This window comes from Dicentrarchus labrax, unplaced genomic scaffold (genome assembly GCF_905237075.1).
Source record: "Dicentrarchus labrax unplaced genomic scaffold, dlabrax2021, whole genome shotgun sequence".
Taxonomy (NCBI): Eukaryota; Metazoa; Chordata; class Actinopteri; family Moronidae; genus Dicentrarchus; species Dicentrarchus labrax.
Genome location: NW_026136721.1, coordinates 32,870,667 through 32,885,433, shown reverse-complemented (window position 1 = coordinate 32,885,433; position 14,767 = coordinate 32,870,667). Strand labels below are relative to the sequence as shown.

The window sequence follows — 14,767 nt, the reverse complement described above, 5'->3', positions numbered from 1 at the left end:
TTGAAGATAAATGATACAATGTTTTGAGATCAATATCACAATATACTTGAGTTTGTTAGGGAGCTACAACTTTAAACCTAAGAGACATACATCAATTCCTTCCAAATATCCTTTAGTAACGTAATACATTTTTCCAAAGTATTGCTAGTAGTACATTTTCTAGCTCTGTGGCTCATGTGGTAATGAAACCTGTGACTCTTGTAGAACATTAACTTTCTCACAAGTACATGAATGATTCACATAGTCTTTTAACTTATTTTCATAAGAAATGGAAAAAAGAGGAGAACTGGAAAAGTCAGATTAAGTCAAATGTACAGAGCCCCAGTTGTGCTTTTAAGCGTACAATTTATTGACTAAAATAAGGATCTCTTTCTCTACTAAGATCAGGAAGCACATGTTCAACATTTTCCAATGAGCGCAAAGCCAGGGACACTTTTAATTTACCTAGGGATTAATTTTTATCATAGCCCAAACCTATCACATTTGGACCTGATTCAGGAAATATTTTTCCTTCCTCCTGCGTGTTGCTGGCATAAACAATAGGGCCGTGTAAGAGCAGCACACCTTCCTGCCCTCCCTGCCTCTTAGGTAAATACTGAACACAGAGTATTTGTGCTTGATGTTTCACTCCACTGGTGCTTTTTTGTGCTGTAAAGGTTGTAAGCAGACACCACTCCCACTGGCACTGTATCTCTGTCGTAGATGCCTGGAAGACAATGACGAGCTGAATAGGTGTGACTGACCCGCAGCTATTATCTGGAAGGAAGACGGATTGTACGGAAAGGTCATGTGAGAGATCAGGTGTGTTTGGGACTTTTTGTGTTTGTGGAGCATCTAGGTCACACACTACACACACGGGCCAGCTTTCATTTACCAGCTTTGTTAAATGACGGGTCAGTCTTACACACCTTTTATATACATCATCAAGATACTCTTTCAGATCGGTGGCTACTTAAACAATGTGTGCAGGTCATATTCTAACGTGCTTAAACAAAGATATCGCTGCAGACTGTTTGTCTGTCTCACGTTGCTGGCAAGTATTTAAGGCTTGTCTTGTAAATGGGAAGGTCATTAGTTTTGCAGGTATTTGGTCACAAACTAATGTACTGAACAAATTAAAATTCTGACATGTTTATGGTTCAAATTGAAAAATATCCAAAGCTGTTAGGATTCATCTTTTGGGGATCAGGAATGTGTGTCCAAAATGTATTGCAATCCATCAAATAGTTTAGATATGTCAGTCTAGATCAAAAATCTCTAGCATGGCTAAAATAAAGTAATATTTCCCTCTGAAACACCATGCAGTAGAGGAATAAAGTAATGTAAAATGGAAATAATCAAGTACCTCCTGAAGTTTATTTACATATTTTCCTCACAAGTAAATATACTTACTTTACATAAGTAAATGCCATTCACAACCCAACCCTTAGAGAAGTCTTTTCCCCAGTATGATCGCACATGAATGCACCACTGCTGCAGACTGCACACAAAGTTTACAATAATACCAAGAAATCTAAGTGAATGGGAGCAAATCTATTTGAGTGGCCTGCCAAAATAAGGTCAGTTTATAAGAAACACTGCCTAAAATGACTACCGCTGTGGAAAACAAGTACTTTTAACTAGGGCTGCACAGTTAATCACAATATTATCGAAATCGCAATATGGCCAAGTGCAATATTCAAATAGCAAATTCCAATTCTTTTCACAAAAGTAAAATGTGTAAAAAAACATAATTTACTGTAGTGTTGAGGAGATGCCCTGGCCTATAAAACTCCAGGTTTTAGAAAGTTTTTTTTTTTAAGTGAAAATTAATTTGAGATGCAAAAATGATTATTCTCACACTAAACGTGAATCGTATAATATTTTTATCATATCAAGAAACCCTACGTTTTACTTCGTACAGCTCAGCCTTGAAATATGTTGACATGTGGGTTGCAACCTTCTGGAAACACCGATTCTCTCACACTTATGAGTCAAGTGTTGAGTAGCGTATTGACTTAAATCTTTTCCTCATGAAAGGCTGCTTTATGAAAAGCCTGGCTCTGCTCTTCAACCTACAATACCTACAACATGTAATACCACACTAATGTTGCCATATATCATGTTGTCACAGGAGATTACAGCTATAGCGCTGCAGCTGGCCATTTTTCCATATCTATATTGAGTTTTTAATATTTAAAAATGGGTATTTATGTGTTATTATCCATCACTGATGATCTTTAAGGCCCATTAGGTCGCCCTGTGTGAGTTAAACATGCGACATGATGAAGAGCCGTCATAAAAGCAAGTCACAGTGCACTAACATTACATGATAAAGGTCTGTAGTTAGTATAATTCACACGCCATCCCGTCGTCACATGTGCTCACGATGGTATTACATCAACGTAATGACAATCCAAACATGGCTTTATGGAGGATTATGTGAGTGTTTGTGGGCGTTAGACTCATACACACACACTCTCACACACACACACACACACACACACACACACACACACACACACACACACACACACACACACACACGCTCCCACCCCATCAGGAGCTGTGATACAGCACTATTCTACAGACAGGAGGTGGCTCCGGAGTTGAATGGGCTTCATTGTGTTCCAACAACACTATCTTGGAGACAGGGTGGCGAGCCAGTGAGCGCACACACACACACACACACACACACACACACATACACACATACACATACACATACACATACACATATACAGTATTCTGTGCCCAGGCTTATGCTTGACCCCACAATGTGCGCTCTCATTTTCTCTCTCTCTATCTTTATTTGTCTCTCTCTCTTTTCCTCTCTCTCAACAACAGGCTTGTTCTCTAAGAGCTGCATATTAACAGTGTTTGTCCACATTAGCTTTCGCTCGTCTCTAAAACGCCACACACATCTGACACTTTTAAACACACGATGCAGTCCAGTCATTATGCCCTTTTGTATAAACGTTGCTTCTCCAGCAAGTGATTGGTTCTATGTGAGTCTTTAATTTTGCTCCCACCATTTCCAGAGCAAATTCTAAATATTATTGGAGAACAGTTGATTCGCCAACAAGCAACCAGCTGTAAGAGATGCAGCTGTCAGAACAGCACTCCGACAGTGTTGCGGTAACACCTTGGCCCTGGTTTCCTTAGCCTTTCCTGGCCCATTATCCCTTTTCGAGGCCTAAATATTCTCATGACCATGGAGGAAAACTGCAGTAGCAATTAGAACGCTTTATGTGTGCTACAGTTCACCTTTATGAGGTTCACATGAAGTTTGAGTATAGCATGCTTTTTTATTTTATATTTTTAAGAACATTGATGGAGTTTCCAATTGATCGTTTTCAAACCTAGAACTGAAGAACTGTTGAGCATTGATTGCCATTGCCATTTTTTGAACTTTGAACATAACACAGCCTTAGTCTATAATTTGTATTAAGTGCTAATTAGCAAACATTAACATGCTAAAACACTGAGCTTATGAACACGGTACCTTTTTTAAACTGTAAAATTAACTGTAGTTTAAATTGTCATTGTGAGCATGATAGCATGTGGACATTGACATTTAGCCTCACAGAGACTCTAAATCTTGTTAATCAGTAATATGTAAAACAATATATCAGTTTTTGAAACCTTTTACTACCCTGTCTGCCTATCAATAAACCTGGAAAGGGTCCTTAACTTAAGGCTCTTCCTGCCTTATATGCTCATGAAAAGGTTTCTTGATCCTGATACTATTGTATAGTCTATCAACTTTTAGTTATCAGTGTTTACCTTACTTTACCTACGTCTTTTATCAACTCTGTGTATGCAGAATGATTAACCTGCAGCCATATTTTTGCATATGGTGTTAGTTCCACTTAAAAAGCTTTGGCAGTGTGACCATTGTCGATTGTAACCATGCTAGTCAGGTTAGCCTAGATTGTATCATAGGTATTGGATACAAGAAGCTAGCACCTATTTTGGGAGTTGTGTTGACCATGTTCAATCGAAGATAGGTTACGTTATGTCTCTGGAAAGAGGTACATTATGCATGCTTACTCATTTGCTAGTATGTTTCTCAACCAATGGTTGGCAAACACTGAGGTGAATGCTTGCTACAGATTTAGATCGGAGCGAACCAATAACGAAACCCACAGCTGTTTTGATCGCTGCTGCAACTGCAACAACACCTTGTGAAAGAGATCACAAAGTGTTTCAGCCCTGCTGTAATGTTCCTTCCTATAAGCTGCTCGTATGCAACATTTTCTTCATTTAGTGTCAGATTATTTCGGATTAAAGGATTCAATGAAATCTAGAGGTGAAGATGCAGATTGCAACCATTTGAATACACTTTAGCCCCCAAAGCATGTAGAAAGTAAGGTGGCCTGACACTCGTGAAAAAAGCAAAATAAAAAAGCAGTGACCCCAAAACTGTTATAGCCTCATTGTAAACACAAAGCTCGGTTTGTTCTGTTCAATTAAAAGGACCAAAACTGATTTTAGTTTTAAGACTTAACAAGTGCAAACTTAAAGCTCTCATTTAATGACTGTAAGCAGGAGGGACGGGCATACTGAGTTTTTCAGAACTGCACTGAAAGCAAAAGAAGACACTGAGATGTGATATAAATCACACTGAGGGCTGGTTTACACACACACACACACACACACACACACACACACACACACACACACACACACACACACACACACACTCTGTTGGCTGTCTCTTGTGTACACACATGCTGTTAGATCTGTCTTCTCTCTCACACACACATATGCTCTGACACTTCTATATCTGTGTCACACAAAAACACAAGCTCCCTCTTTGCTCTCATTCTGCTCTCATACTGTACAGCACAATCAGTGGATATGACAGACAGTAAAACACGACTTGAATGTAAATCAGTCAGCAGGAGATAAAGGCCTGCAGACAAGTAGAAGTGTTCATGCTGACTGTATCAACACAAATAAATTACACATAATCATCCTGCGCACATGTTGCTCACGTGAGAAGTCAATAGGTCTAAGGATCAGAATTTATTTTTTAATCATGGGTTACCTTCCTGTTTCCTTATAACACTGTTGCTGTGTTTTGACATGCTCCTGCATCCTCTTTCCCACAACAGTTCCTCAAATCTTTGTTTAGTAACCCTTACCAAACTTCAGTTACTTGATGCTGAGCATGTAAAATCTAAGCAAGATTCTGATACGCTGAAATGAATGTGTCTTCTTGGGCTAATGCTCAAAGTGGAGCAGCTCCATTCTACCCAAATTCAATTTGACTGTTATAGACATTGGTGGGAAATCTCATACTAGTGACTAATCTGAAGTTTAGAGTATTTCTTTTCTGTTCTTTTCATATAAAAATTTGTTTTACAATTCTCAGTTGTGGATTTATATGACTAAATGATTATATGACTATATGAAGAGATTCAACCTTGTTCCAATTTCTTTGCTTTTTTAGTCTAAAACCATATAGCACAGCAATGAGGCGAGCCCTTTAAACCTCTCCCTCTCATTTGGGGAAGCTAACGTGCAAAAATATGTCACAATGTTTACATTTTTAAGCAGTTTTACACATGGAAGTTTCCCAGAATGACCACAGTCATCAACTGCACACTGAGCTGCTTCACTGAGGCTCTTATGGTGTTAAGTGCCTTGCTCAGGGGCAACTTGACTCCAGTGACGAAGGGAGAGAAAGTATTTTCCCCCTCCTAAATTGTCAAGGTTATTATCATAAGGTCACTGTCTAATCTGTAATTTGTCTTTATTGTAATAACCCCCCCCCCCCACACACACACACACAGTTTCTTCTCTCTTTTGTTCTCATTTCATGTCACCCCCTGCCTCTCTCTACCTATTTCTGTCTCCTCCTCGTTCTCTCAGACTGACTCTGGTACTCTGTCAAACTCTCTGCAGGTCTCCTGCCATTACTGCCAATCTGCCGTCAGTGCTTTTCATTGCAACATTGGATTGTGATGGAAGGTTGTTGAACAAAGAGTTCTATTATTAAGTACCATTAAGTGTCATTTGGATGATCAGTGAGAAACACGGTCCATCAAGACTTTAGAATACGTACAATAAATCAAATAGATTATACAGCTTTTATTGTGTTGTGTAAGAGATGAAGACATAATGTAAACGGAGCAAAGGTTAATTTATATAATTAGATGATCATAGTTCTCGTCCACAAAGGATAAATATTAATGTTTCCCTTTTTCTTTTTCCTTCCAGTGCCATGGCCAAACCAATAGAAATGTCTGATCCTAATTGTCATAAATGTACAGAAAAGATTTTTTTGGCAAACACTGAACCTCAAAAAATCTGTATAATTACGGTTACATAATCTGTAAGTGTACTGTTATGAAATTTACTGAGTAGATTTATCATCTTAATGACAAATACTTTTGATTTCGTTGATCCCAGGGCTCTCCCATTAGCCCAAAGAAAAACATAACATTATTGGCTCCAATATTTAGAAGACAAAGGCACTGGTTTGTTGGTTTATTGTCATATTGTGGGGTTTAATGAATACTGTAGACTCAACAAGCTGCAGGTTGTTCTGCAAACTTTTAATGGCAGCTCATTATCTGCCATTATCACACGACGGTCCGCCAGGTAAAAAGATTGACATAAAATTCATCATCTGCTGTGACGCTACTTATGCCTCAGTGCACCAACTGACTGTGTTTCTGTGTGGTTAAAAACCTATGCTGGTGTTGTTGGTTATTTTGGTGCTTTCGTTTTGGTCTCAAAATGAACAGTTGTACTGAGCTGCGTGTTGATACAGAGACTGGATGAAAACTGCTCTTTCTGTTGAACAATGCCTGGTATTACCATTTATTTTTGAAAAGGACTTGAGTGTGAATCAGGAAGTGTGTGTTCAGACTGATGTGTGTGCACATTTCAGCATCCATAATTAGCTGTTAAAGACTCATTGACGAGGCATGACGTTAGAAAAGCCCCCCGACTGTTCTGTGCCCCTCACTGTTTCAGGGACATAATGCAACATTTTATCAGAAAATAGAGAGGCTGTTTGTTCGTTTAAATGATCCAATTTATCTGTTTGCGCATTCAGCTGCATTTGTGTTCAAATTGTACCACAATTTAACCAGAGGGACTGCGTCACCATTGTAAGCTCAATTCAGTTCAATGTGTTGCTCTGCTTCGGTTCTCCACATTCTTTGTCCTTAATGGGAAACTTAATTTACAGCAAATCAAAGAATACAATACACACTTCCCACAACAGCATATACATGAATGGGACACATAGAAATGAACAACGGTAGCGGGTGACCTTCTCACCTTTTGCAGAGCACAAGTCGCTGTAGGCTGAAAACTCATCACGTTAAGAATAACCTCACATCACCCCACTGAATCACATCCTGTCTCCTACATTGTCCTCCTCTGCTCGCGCTAATTACTCTCATTAAAGAAATCCCCCCTTTTGCTCTTTCCTCACTTCTAAGTCCTTCTTTCCAGTATGAGCCTTTTGAGGTCAGAGGAATTTTGTTTTTCTTTTCTGTTGCTGGGGCACAGAGGCCTTCCCGCCTGCCTTTTTTTTTTTTTTTTTTCTTTTACAGTTGGTTGATTGAAACGGAAGTGATCCTGGAAATTAAAGTGTATTTTGCTCCTGATGCCAAAAAAAATGTAAGCAATGCAAAGAGCAGGAAATTGAATGAGCAGTGAAGTGGAGGGGTGGTTGGAGCATTTTAGTGGTGAAACTTTGTAGCAAATTTGTTGTCTGTGAGGAGAGTCACTGGGGTTTAGAGTTCACAGCCTTTCGCGTTTGTGGCCCCTTGTCAGGGGTATAGGTAAATTAGCTGAGGGCATATGAACAAATGAAGGTATTTCTTCTTCTCAGATTTTTTTAATTCAAAGGATTTTTAAAGATCTAAAAAAAGAATTAATTAGCTGTCATGTTTCCTTGTATCTCTCATCCTCTCAGATTATGTTTTGACACCTATATGGGGGGCCTCGAGGACTTGGGAACAACTTGGTAATAGCACAGTTTTCCAGGGAGGATTTATTTTTTTAGTATTACATGGCTTACACAGGTTTTCCTTCTTCTTTTCTTTAAATTCTGCAAATAACCTCTCTTCCTGAGAAAGAAACCTCCAGGCATAGAAAGTAGCTTTGAGACAGATGGGATACAGATGGCAAAAGAAAGAAAGGGGAGAAACAAATCTTAATATTAAAATGTCTAAGAATAGTTCTATACTCAGAGGCAGGTGTTTGGCTATGGGGGGACAGGTAGCTCCAGCTGATGGATGTTTTTTTTTTAAAAAACAAACAAAAAAAACCCTCAAATCCTGGAGGACTTTCACCTAAAACATTGTTTCTTTTGTTTTAGTAAGATTTCCCTTCATCGACCAGTACAACAAATGTGCTGATAATTGTTGTAGTAGCGTTGATGCTGAGACAATTTAGCTACAACATCGATTAAGACTGCACAAAATGATTTTTAAATGTCTGCACTAAAGGGGAAAAGTTGCAAAAATGAATGGAATGCCTCAGACTGACGTCATTGGGGTCAAACAGAAACCCCATTTTTCCTAAAGATCAACTTTTTTCACTTTTAGACAGATGTAAGTGTGTGATCTTCGTAGGCTGAAGTTCCCAGTGACTGATGTTTCCTCCCACTGCTCAGTACTGTATCTTTAAGCTGTTTTCACGGCAAAATGTTAAAACTATCCCTAGATAGTATCCTTTGCAGGGTTGCAGCTTTTACATGGCAGGTTGACCCTTTTTTAATCTAATCTAAAGCAGAGGATTTTTTTGTACATTACTTTTAAATGCGTTCTACAATATAAAAGCAGTTACCAGAACGTGTACAGAAATTCTGAAGACAATGTTTCCTCTGGTCCCAGCAGCACACCCGAATGCAAAACAGCACTCGGAGGGAAGCCAACACAGGCAAATCTATAGCAGCCAGTAGTCGTCTCATCCTGCCATCACAAGAAGGAAGGCTTAACATCACTAATAGGCCCTCTGTTATTGTAGTGTGTGTGTGTGTGTGTGTGTGTGAGTGAGTGAGTGTGTGTGTGGGCGGCTGATTGAATGCTGAAGAGTCAAGATGAGGAGGAGCTGACAGATGTTGCTGAATTACAGAGAACTCACTTAGATCTCGTCGCTTTATGGGAATGTTGCAGTGTTGTATATGTGTGCCTGAACATAAGGATGTGAGTATAGTCTAAAGAAACCGTGGCAGTAAACTGTGCATGTTCTGTCTGTGTTTTGCATATGTTTTTGCTTTTCTTTGTGTATCCATTCATTTGCCTGTGTGTGTTTGTGCATGTACGTTTCTGTCATCCAGTAACAAATAATGGCAGGGGGTAAGGTGCTAGCTGAGTGTCGCACTCGCCCACCGTTCGCATCATTAACAGGTTGTCTTCCGGGGGTTTAATGAGCTGCCAGTCGCCTCTACCTCCTCTCACATTTCCCTCCAGAAACAGCCAGTGCGGCTGTATGGGACAGGTGCTCATTTTCTAATTTTTCGATTTTCTGGAGAGAGAAAAAATCTCTTATTTGTCCAGGTGCCAGTCAGGTTAATGTTCATGTGACTACCCGCATGTATCAGGGGAGGCCTTCATTTACCTCAACAAAAAGGTGGCAGGTATTCATTAGAGCCGGGTCATTATTTCTTCTAGCAGCGGAGGCTTGTGTGGCCGTTCTGTGACAACCTGAAGTGGACAGATTTCTAGAAAAACGTTATTTATTTATTTGTTTAAAGTCTGTTGAACAGTACAGGATGGTTGTTGAGTTGAGATGATGATGCCAACCCATCTGTTTTTATATTTGTTAGATATATTTTGGTAAATTAGGCCTGCTTTGTTGAGACCCAGTTGCACCAACATAGTGTCATGGTTGACGAAACTTGTTGTTTTATAATCAATGTGATGAGGCTTGCAGAACTAGTTTGCCTACTGAGGCCGGCAAGCTACATGTTATGTATCCTAGGGCGTGCTAGCACTAGTCAGTCACAATAGCTTTTTTAGAGCCTCTTTTTAGTTTCTCCCTTTGTATTGGGACATTTACCCCCCCCCCATTCAAAGCCATCCGAGCTTGCTAACTCTTATTGAAATTAGCTTATACTGAGCTAATGAGATTGCAAGAAGTACATTCATTTCACCATTTCAAATGCTGTTGTGGCCGGGCCACACCTGGTCGGGCTGGCGCCCCCATGTCTTTGCTGTAGTGGCCACGGGTTTAAATCCAACCTGTGGCCCTCTGCTTCATGTCATCCGCTCTCTCTCCCCTTTTCCTCTCTATCTTCATCTGTCCTATCCAATAAAGGCCAAAAACTAAATAAATAATACCATTATTGGGATGAAATAAGCTCTGAAGCTGATAAAAGCAGTAATTTTCTTCAAGGCATCCCGTTGTGACCGGGGCTGTTTGGATTGATGTGTTTCTGTGGTTCTGTGCCATTAGTGAATGAAATGACCCACTAATGATGCAGCATTTTCATGCTGTGCTGCCACTATATCAACAGCATTTGCCTATAGTGCTGCTTTTATATTTGCCACAGGCAAAGTTAAAGTTTGATGGTGCAGGTGACTATAAATAAACAGACTGGTGGTGCACATCTGAATATTTACTTAAGCCACTTATTAGGTCACTGCATAATTTGAAACCACTGTAGTTTGTCTGAGAGTGCAGGGTGTCATTTCAAGCAGGTGATTTTCACTGAAAAGCTTGGTGAGGTTGTGCACATTAGTGAATTTATCTAAAACCTGCATATTTACATGTTGCATTGTCACAATATTCAAACGAATAACACAAAATTCAGTATCACTGGAAACAAGCACATGCAATGTCGTTTAGTATAAGATCCAATTTGTGTATATTAATTTGTCTTTCCTTAATACTAACATTTATGTTTCCTCAGAGGGGAGATTAATATGGATATTTGCTGCAACTACTTTCTGTGCTGCAATGGGAAAGGTTTAGAGAAGAGGATAAGTGTCTGTGGTTTCATCCAAAGATGCATCTTGTTTGGTTAGATGAACCCTCCCTACCCCCCTCTGCTCTTCCAATCATTCCATTAAAGCAGACAAATGCACTGGAAAGTCATTATTTACATTTTCTCTTTTTTTAAATGTTCCATTTGGCTCTAATCAACCAAAGCACAGAAGAAACCTCAAGTGGCTCATCAAACCACTGTGACCCATCTGCTCGAGTTTAATTTTGGTGAATCAACCAAAAAAAGTTTCAGCAGAGAAGTATCATGTTTTTATTTTGGTGAAATTGTGTCATAATGAGGAAAAGTTAATTAAACATGAAAAAAATAAATCTGAAAAGGTCGTGTGGTAATAGGTCTGGTATTCAGCATCTGTTTTGCACTGTATCTGTCCTTACCAGAAAAATGACATGCATGGATTGTTCAACTGAACACTGAACTTAATAGTCACCTAAACGTCCATGTAGTTGCTGTTTTAGAGCTTTCTATCACATCATATGGTCTTTATCAGCAGATGGATTTTACCTTGTTGTCACGGCTCAAAATTAAATTTTTCTCTTTTTGAGCACTTGGAATTCTCGTAGCAGAATTAGCTTGATGTGTTTATACTGCCACAAACCATGTTACTTTGACATTGAAACCATAGTCCATGTCCCCTTCTTCTACAAACTGTACTGTTGGTTTCATTTAACAATGTAGGTGATACTTCTTTAACCTTAATAAGGTGTTTTAGTGCCTAAACATAACCAGACTTTAACCAAAGCTTTTGGAATAGCCATACAGGTTTATTTACAGATCACGTGGTAATTATAGCAGACACTGAAAAAAGGCCTATTTTGTGATCAAGTCATATAATCAAAAGCTCTAGAAAAGCTACTAAACGGATCTTGTGACAAATCTTGCTGATGGCTTGGGAAATTGTGTAGTTGAGGGGTGAAGACTTGTACACACTCAACACACACACGCACCCTAAACTAATTAAGAAGAGCACACCAGTTATTTCAGTTTGGCACTTAATTAGTCTGGAATGTAAACTCATACCATGACATGTAAAGGTGCCATGAGTCTGCATGTTTGGTTTCTATCTGACAGAAACATTTTACCGCTTATTCATTTATTGCATTCATGCATTCATATTGTGACTTGACCAGAATTGTTCAGGTACTTCCAGGTTCGTAGTGAAAATTGAAATGTAACAAATGGATCTCTGCAGGGACTGATTTATGACTCTATATAGCTTCTTGCTTATTTGACTCAACAAAATGATCTGTTTCATGGTGTCAAGTTTATTACTGAACTATTTGAATCTTATTTTCTTCCCTTATTTAATCATTATTCGGTGTCACTGTGTTCATACAAACAATGTGCTCCAGTGATAATCATACCTTTTTGAGCTACTCCACCCTGCCGATAATACCTAATTCTTTACTGAATAAATTAATGAACAATGAGTCATGTTGATGCACTGTAATGACTTGCAAGTAGCTCTGAGCATTTGGCAAAAAATCCAAAAAAAGGGAGTTCCTCTGTGTCTAGTACAATCTGAAGCAGTCGGAGCTTTAAAATGTCAGCAAACTTTCTCCTTTTCTTTCTTTGTGGGCCCAAGATGACAAGGGAGGCAAAAAACAGTTTGAATTTTATTTTCTGTTTTTCAAAAGCCCAGAGCTGAGAGGAAGATGGAGACTGAAGGAGAGGCAGGAGGAGAGAGAGAGAGAGAATGACAATGAGATGTCAGCGAGGGGAAGATTGAAAATGGTGACAATAGGTGTTATTTGTGTGTGAGTACATGTGCATCTGAGTGTGCACATCCGTTTGAAGATTAGCATGAGCGCTGGCAGGAGAGGGACCACGGCAAACAGCCCAGGGTTATTTACCAAGCTCTCAGAGGGATCGGACACGCTAGCACGTTGCCTCCTTTCTCTAACACACGTCCGGCTGACAAGTAGCTCTGGGTGCCTGACATTTTCCTCCCCCCCCCTTTCCTTTTCCTCAACATTCTCGACCTTTCCATTTAGCGCCCCGAGTGTAGGTGAGGCCGGTGCTGTCGAAATGGAAGAAGGCTTGGCAGAGATAAGGGCACTTGAGATGCTAGTCGGTTAGTTGGGCCGCCTAACAGTCAAGGTGGACACCACTGGCACAGAAACATGAGCTGAATGTAGCTACAGTAATTTAATTATAGTTTGTTGCTGTGCTTGAGCAGCTACTGACAAATCATCCAAACACAAATTTGACTATTATAAGGTCTGTTCACCCATATTACAAAAAAATAAATAAATAAATAAATTCACTACCACTGGAATTCGTTTTGGTTTTATTATGCACAGGTTATGAGATAGTTGTATGAGATTTCAGCCTCCATTCAAATACAATGGAGATAGAAAGATGTGGTCAAGAGTACAATATTTGTGGTGCTTGCATAATACCAACGCAGGCTGTGAACAGTTTTCAAAACCCTTAACACTGAGGTTAGTGGATTATCCAGAGTTACTGGGATTTTGTTCCTGGAAAGGCATGTTGCTTTTCAAGTTTTTAAAGCTACACCTCCTGACTTTTTTTTTTTTTTTTGCATTAGAAATGGATCAAAATGGATGTGTGTGTGAAAGGGGTCACTCAGTTACAAACCAACAGAGAGTTATTACCCAACAGTGCAGTTCCCCTCAGTTCCAAGGAGCATTTTAGTGTCTTTCAGGTCATTGTTTTAGTTTGATGGCCTATGATTTTACTGTTTTGTTTCGCTCACACCACTCTGATCAACCTTGTTTACAGCTGCATATATGCTACAACATCTGGCTAGCTGGTGAACAAAGTGGAGCATTTAGCAGCTAAAGAAGACATTTCCCTCAAGAGTTGGTAGATATTATAAGAGAGCTTAAAGAAGAATTATTGGGCTCATTTGGCCAGAAACATAGCTTGAGATGAAAGCTAATGTTGCTATGTGTTTGCTGAATGCATAACTTAGGAATGCTGCAACAACTTTACAAGGTGATAATATGTCATTTTGTGTTAAGAGCTTCCAAAAAATCAATGAATGCAGCTTTAAATGTCATTTTTAATTAAAACTTCCATTTGCCTCTATTGTATTGGGATGGCAGCAGACATCTTATGGATAGATGAATCAAAACAATAGAAATAAAACCAAAACTACAGTATTTGTATAGCTTGGTCCCACTCAAAGCAAGAGAGAAAATTCTTTCTTTTTCACTTGGTGAACCAGCCCTCTGACATGAGAAATGGCAGAGGGTCAGAAGAAGTATTCCTGATACTCTAATTGAAGCATTTCCAGACTGCAGTCTCTGAGCTGGCAGCTGAAAACCTTTTTAAAAAGTGTATCAGTCAGTCAGTTTCTTCCACTCTACTTCAGTGGTCTTATTGCTGTAATGTCACTATCTCAGACTGAAGGAGCTCTGATTTTGACAGTGACTGCTGCCGACGCGACAGACTGCAGCCACCGTGACCTCTCTGTCGGCCAAGAGAATAATAGAGTTTCTCTGGTCTGGAGAAGTGTAGTACTCCTCCGGCAGTGCACTGTGTTTTATATTTCTTTCTCCATATCTTTGTGTCTTTCTACATTCTTATTGTATATATAGATCATCTTGTTTTGTCTATATTTTTATGTATTTTAAGAATTTATCATCTCCCTTTTCCAGTAACAGGAAAAAAAAAAGTATTACCAAAAACAATGCATACAATTTAGTTTTTTTTAATGCATGGACATGTATATTCAGGTGATTATTTAGTCCCAAATAACGTATGTACTATTCAGTTACAGTAATTATCTGCCTCCCCCTGTCACACCCCCTCTCTCTGCAGCCTTTTGGGTTATTATATAAC

General features: G+C 39.2%; 2 protein-coding genes across 3 annotated transcripts in view; both read left to right on the top strand.

Moving 5' to 3' along the window:
- Positions 1–14,767, top strand: part of mgat3b (beta-1,4-mannosyl-glycoprotein 4-beta-N-acetylglucosaminyltransferase b) — an 83,968-nt gene that overhangs the window by 14,937 nt on the left and 54,264 nt on the right. Inside the window, exon 2 of one of the 2 annotated variants that reach the window (XM_051384396.1) lies at positions 703–801. The exons of the other annotated variant lie outside the window; for it this stretch is intronic. The gene's annotated coding sequence lies outside the window, so the exon portion shown is untranslated. The remainder of the gene's footprint in view (positions 1–702; positions 802–14,767) is intronic. 2 annotated transcript variants of the gene reach the window in all.
- Positions 707–14,767, top strand: part of LOC127354472 (beta-1,4-mannosyl-glycoprotein 4-beta-N-acetylglucosaminyltransferase-like) — a 49,095-nt gene continuing 35,034 nt past the window's right edge. Inside the window, 1 exon segment of the mRNA XM_051384392.1 lies at positions 707–801. The gene's annotated coding sequence lies outside the window, so the exon portion shown is untranslated.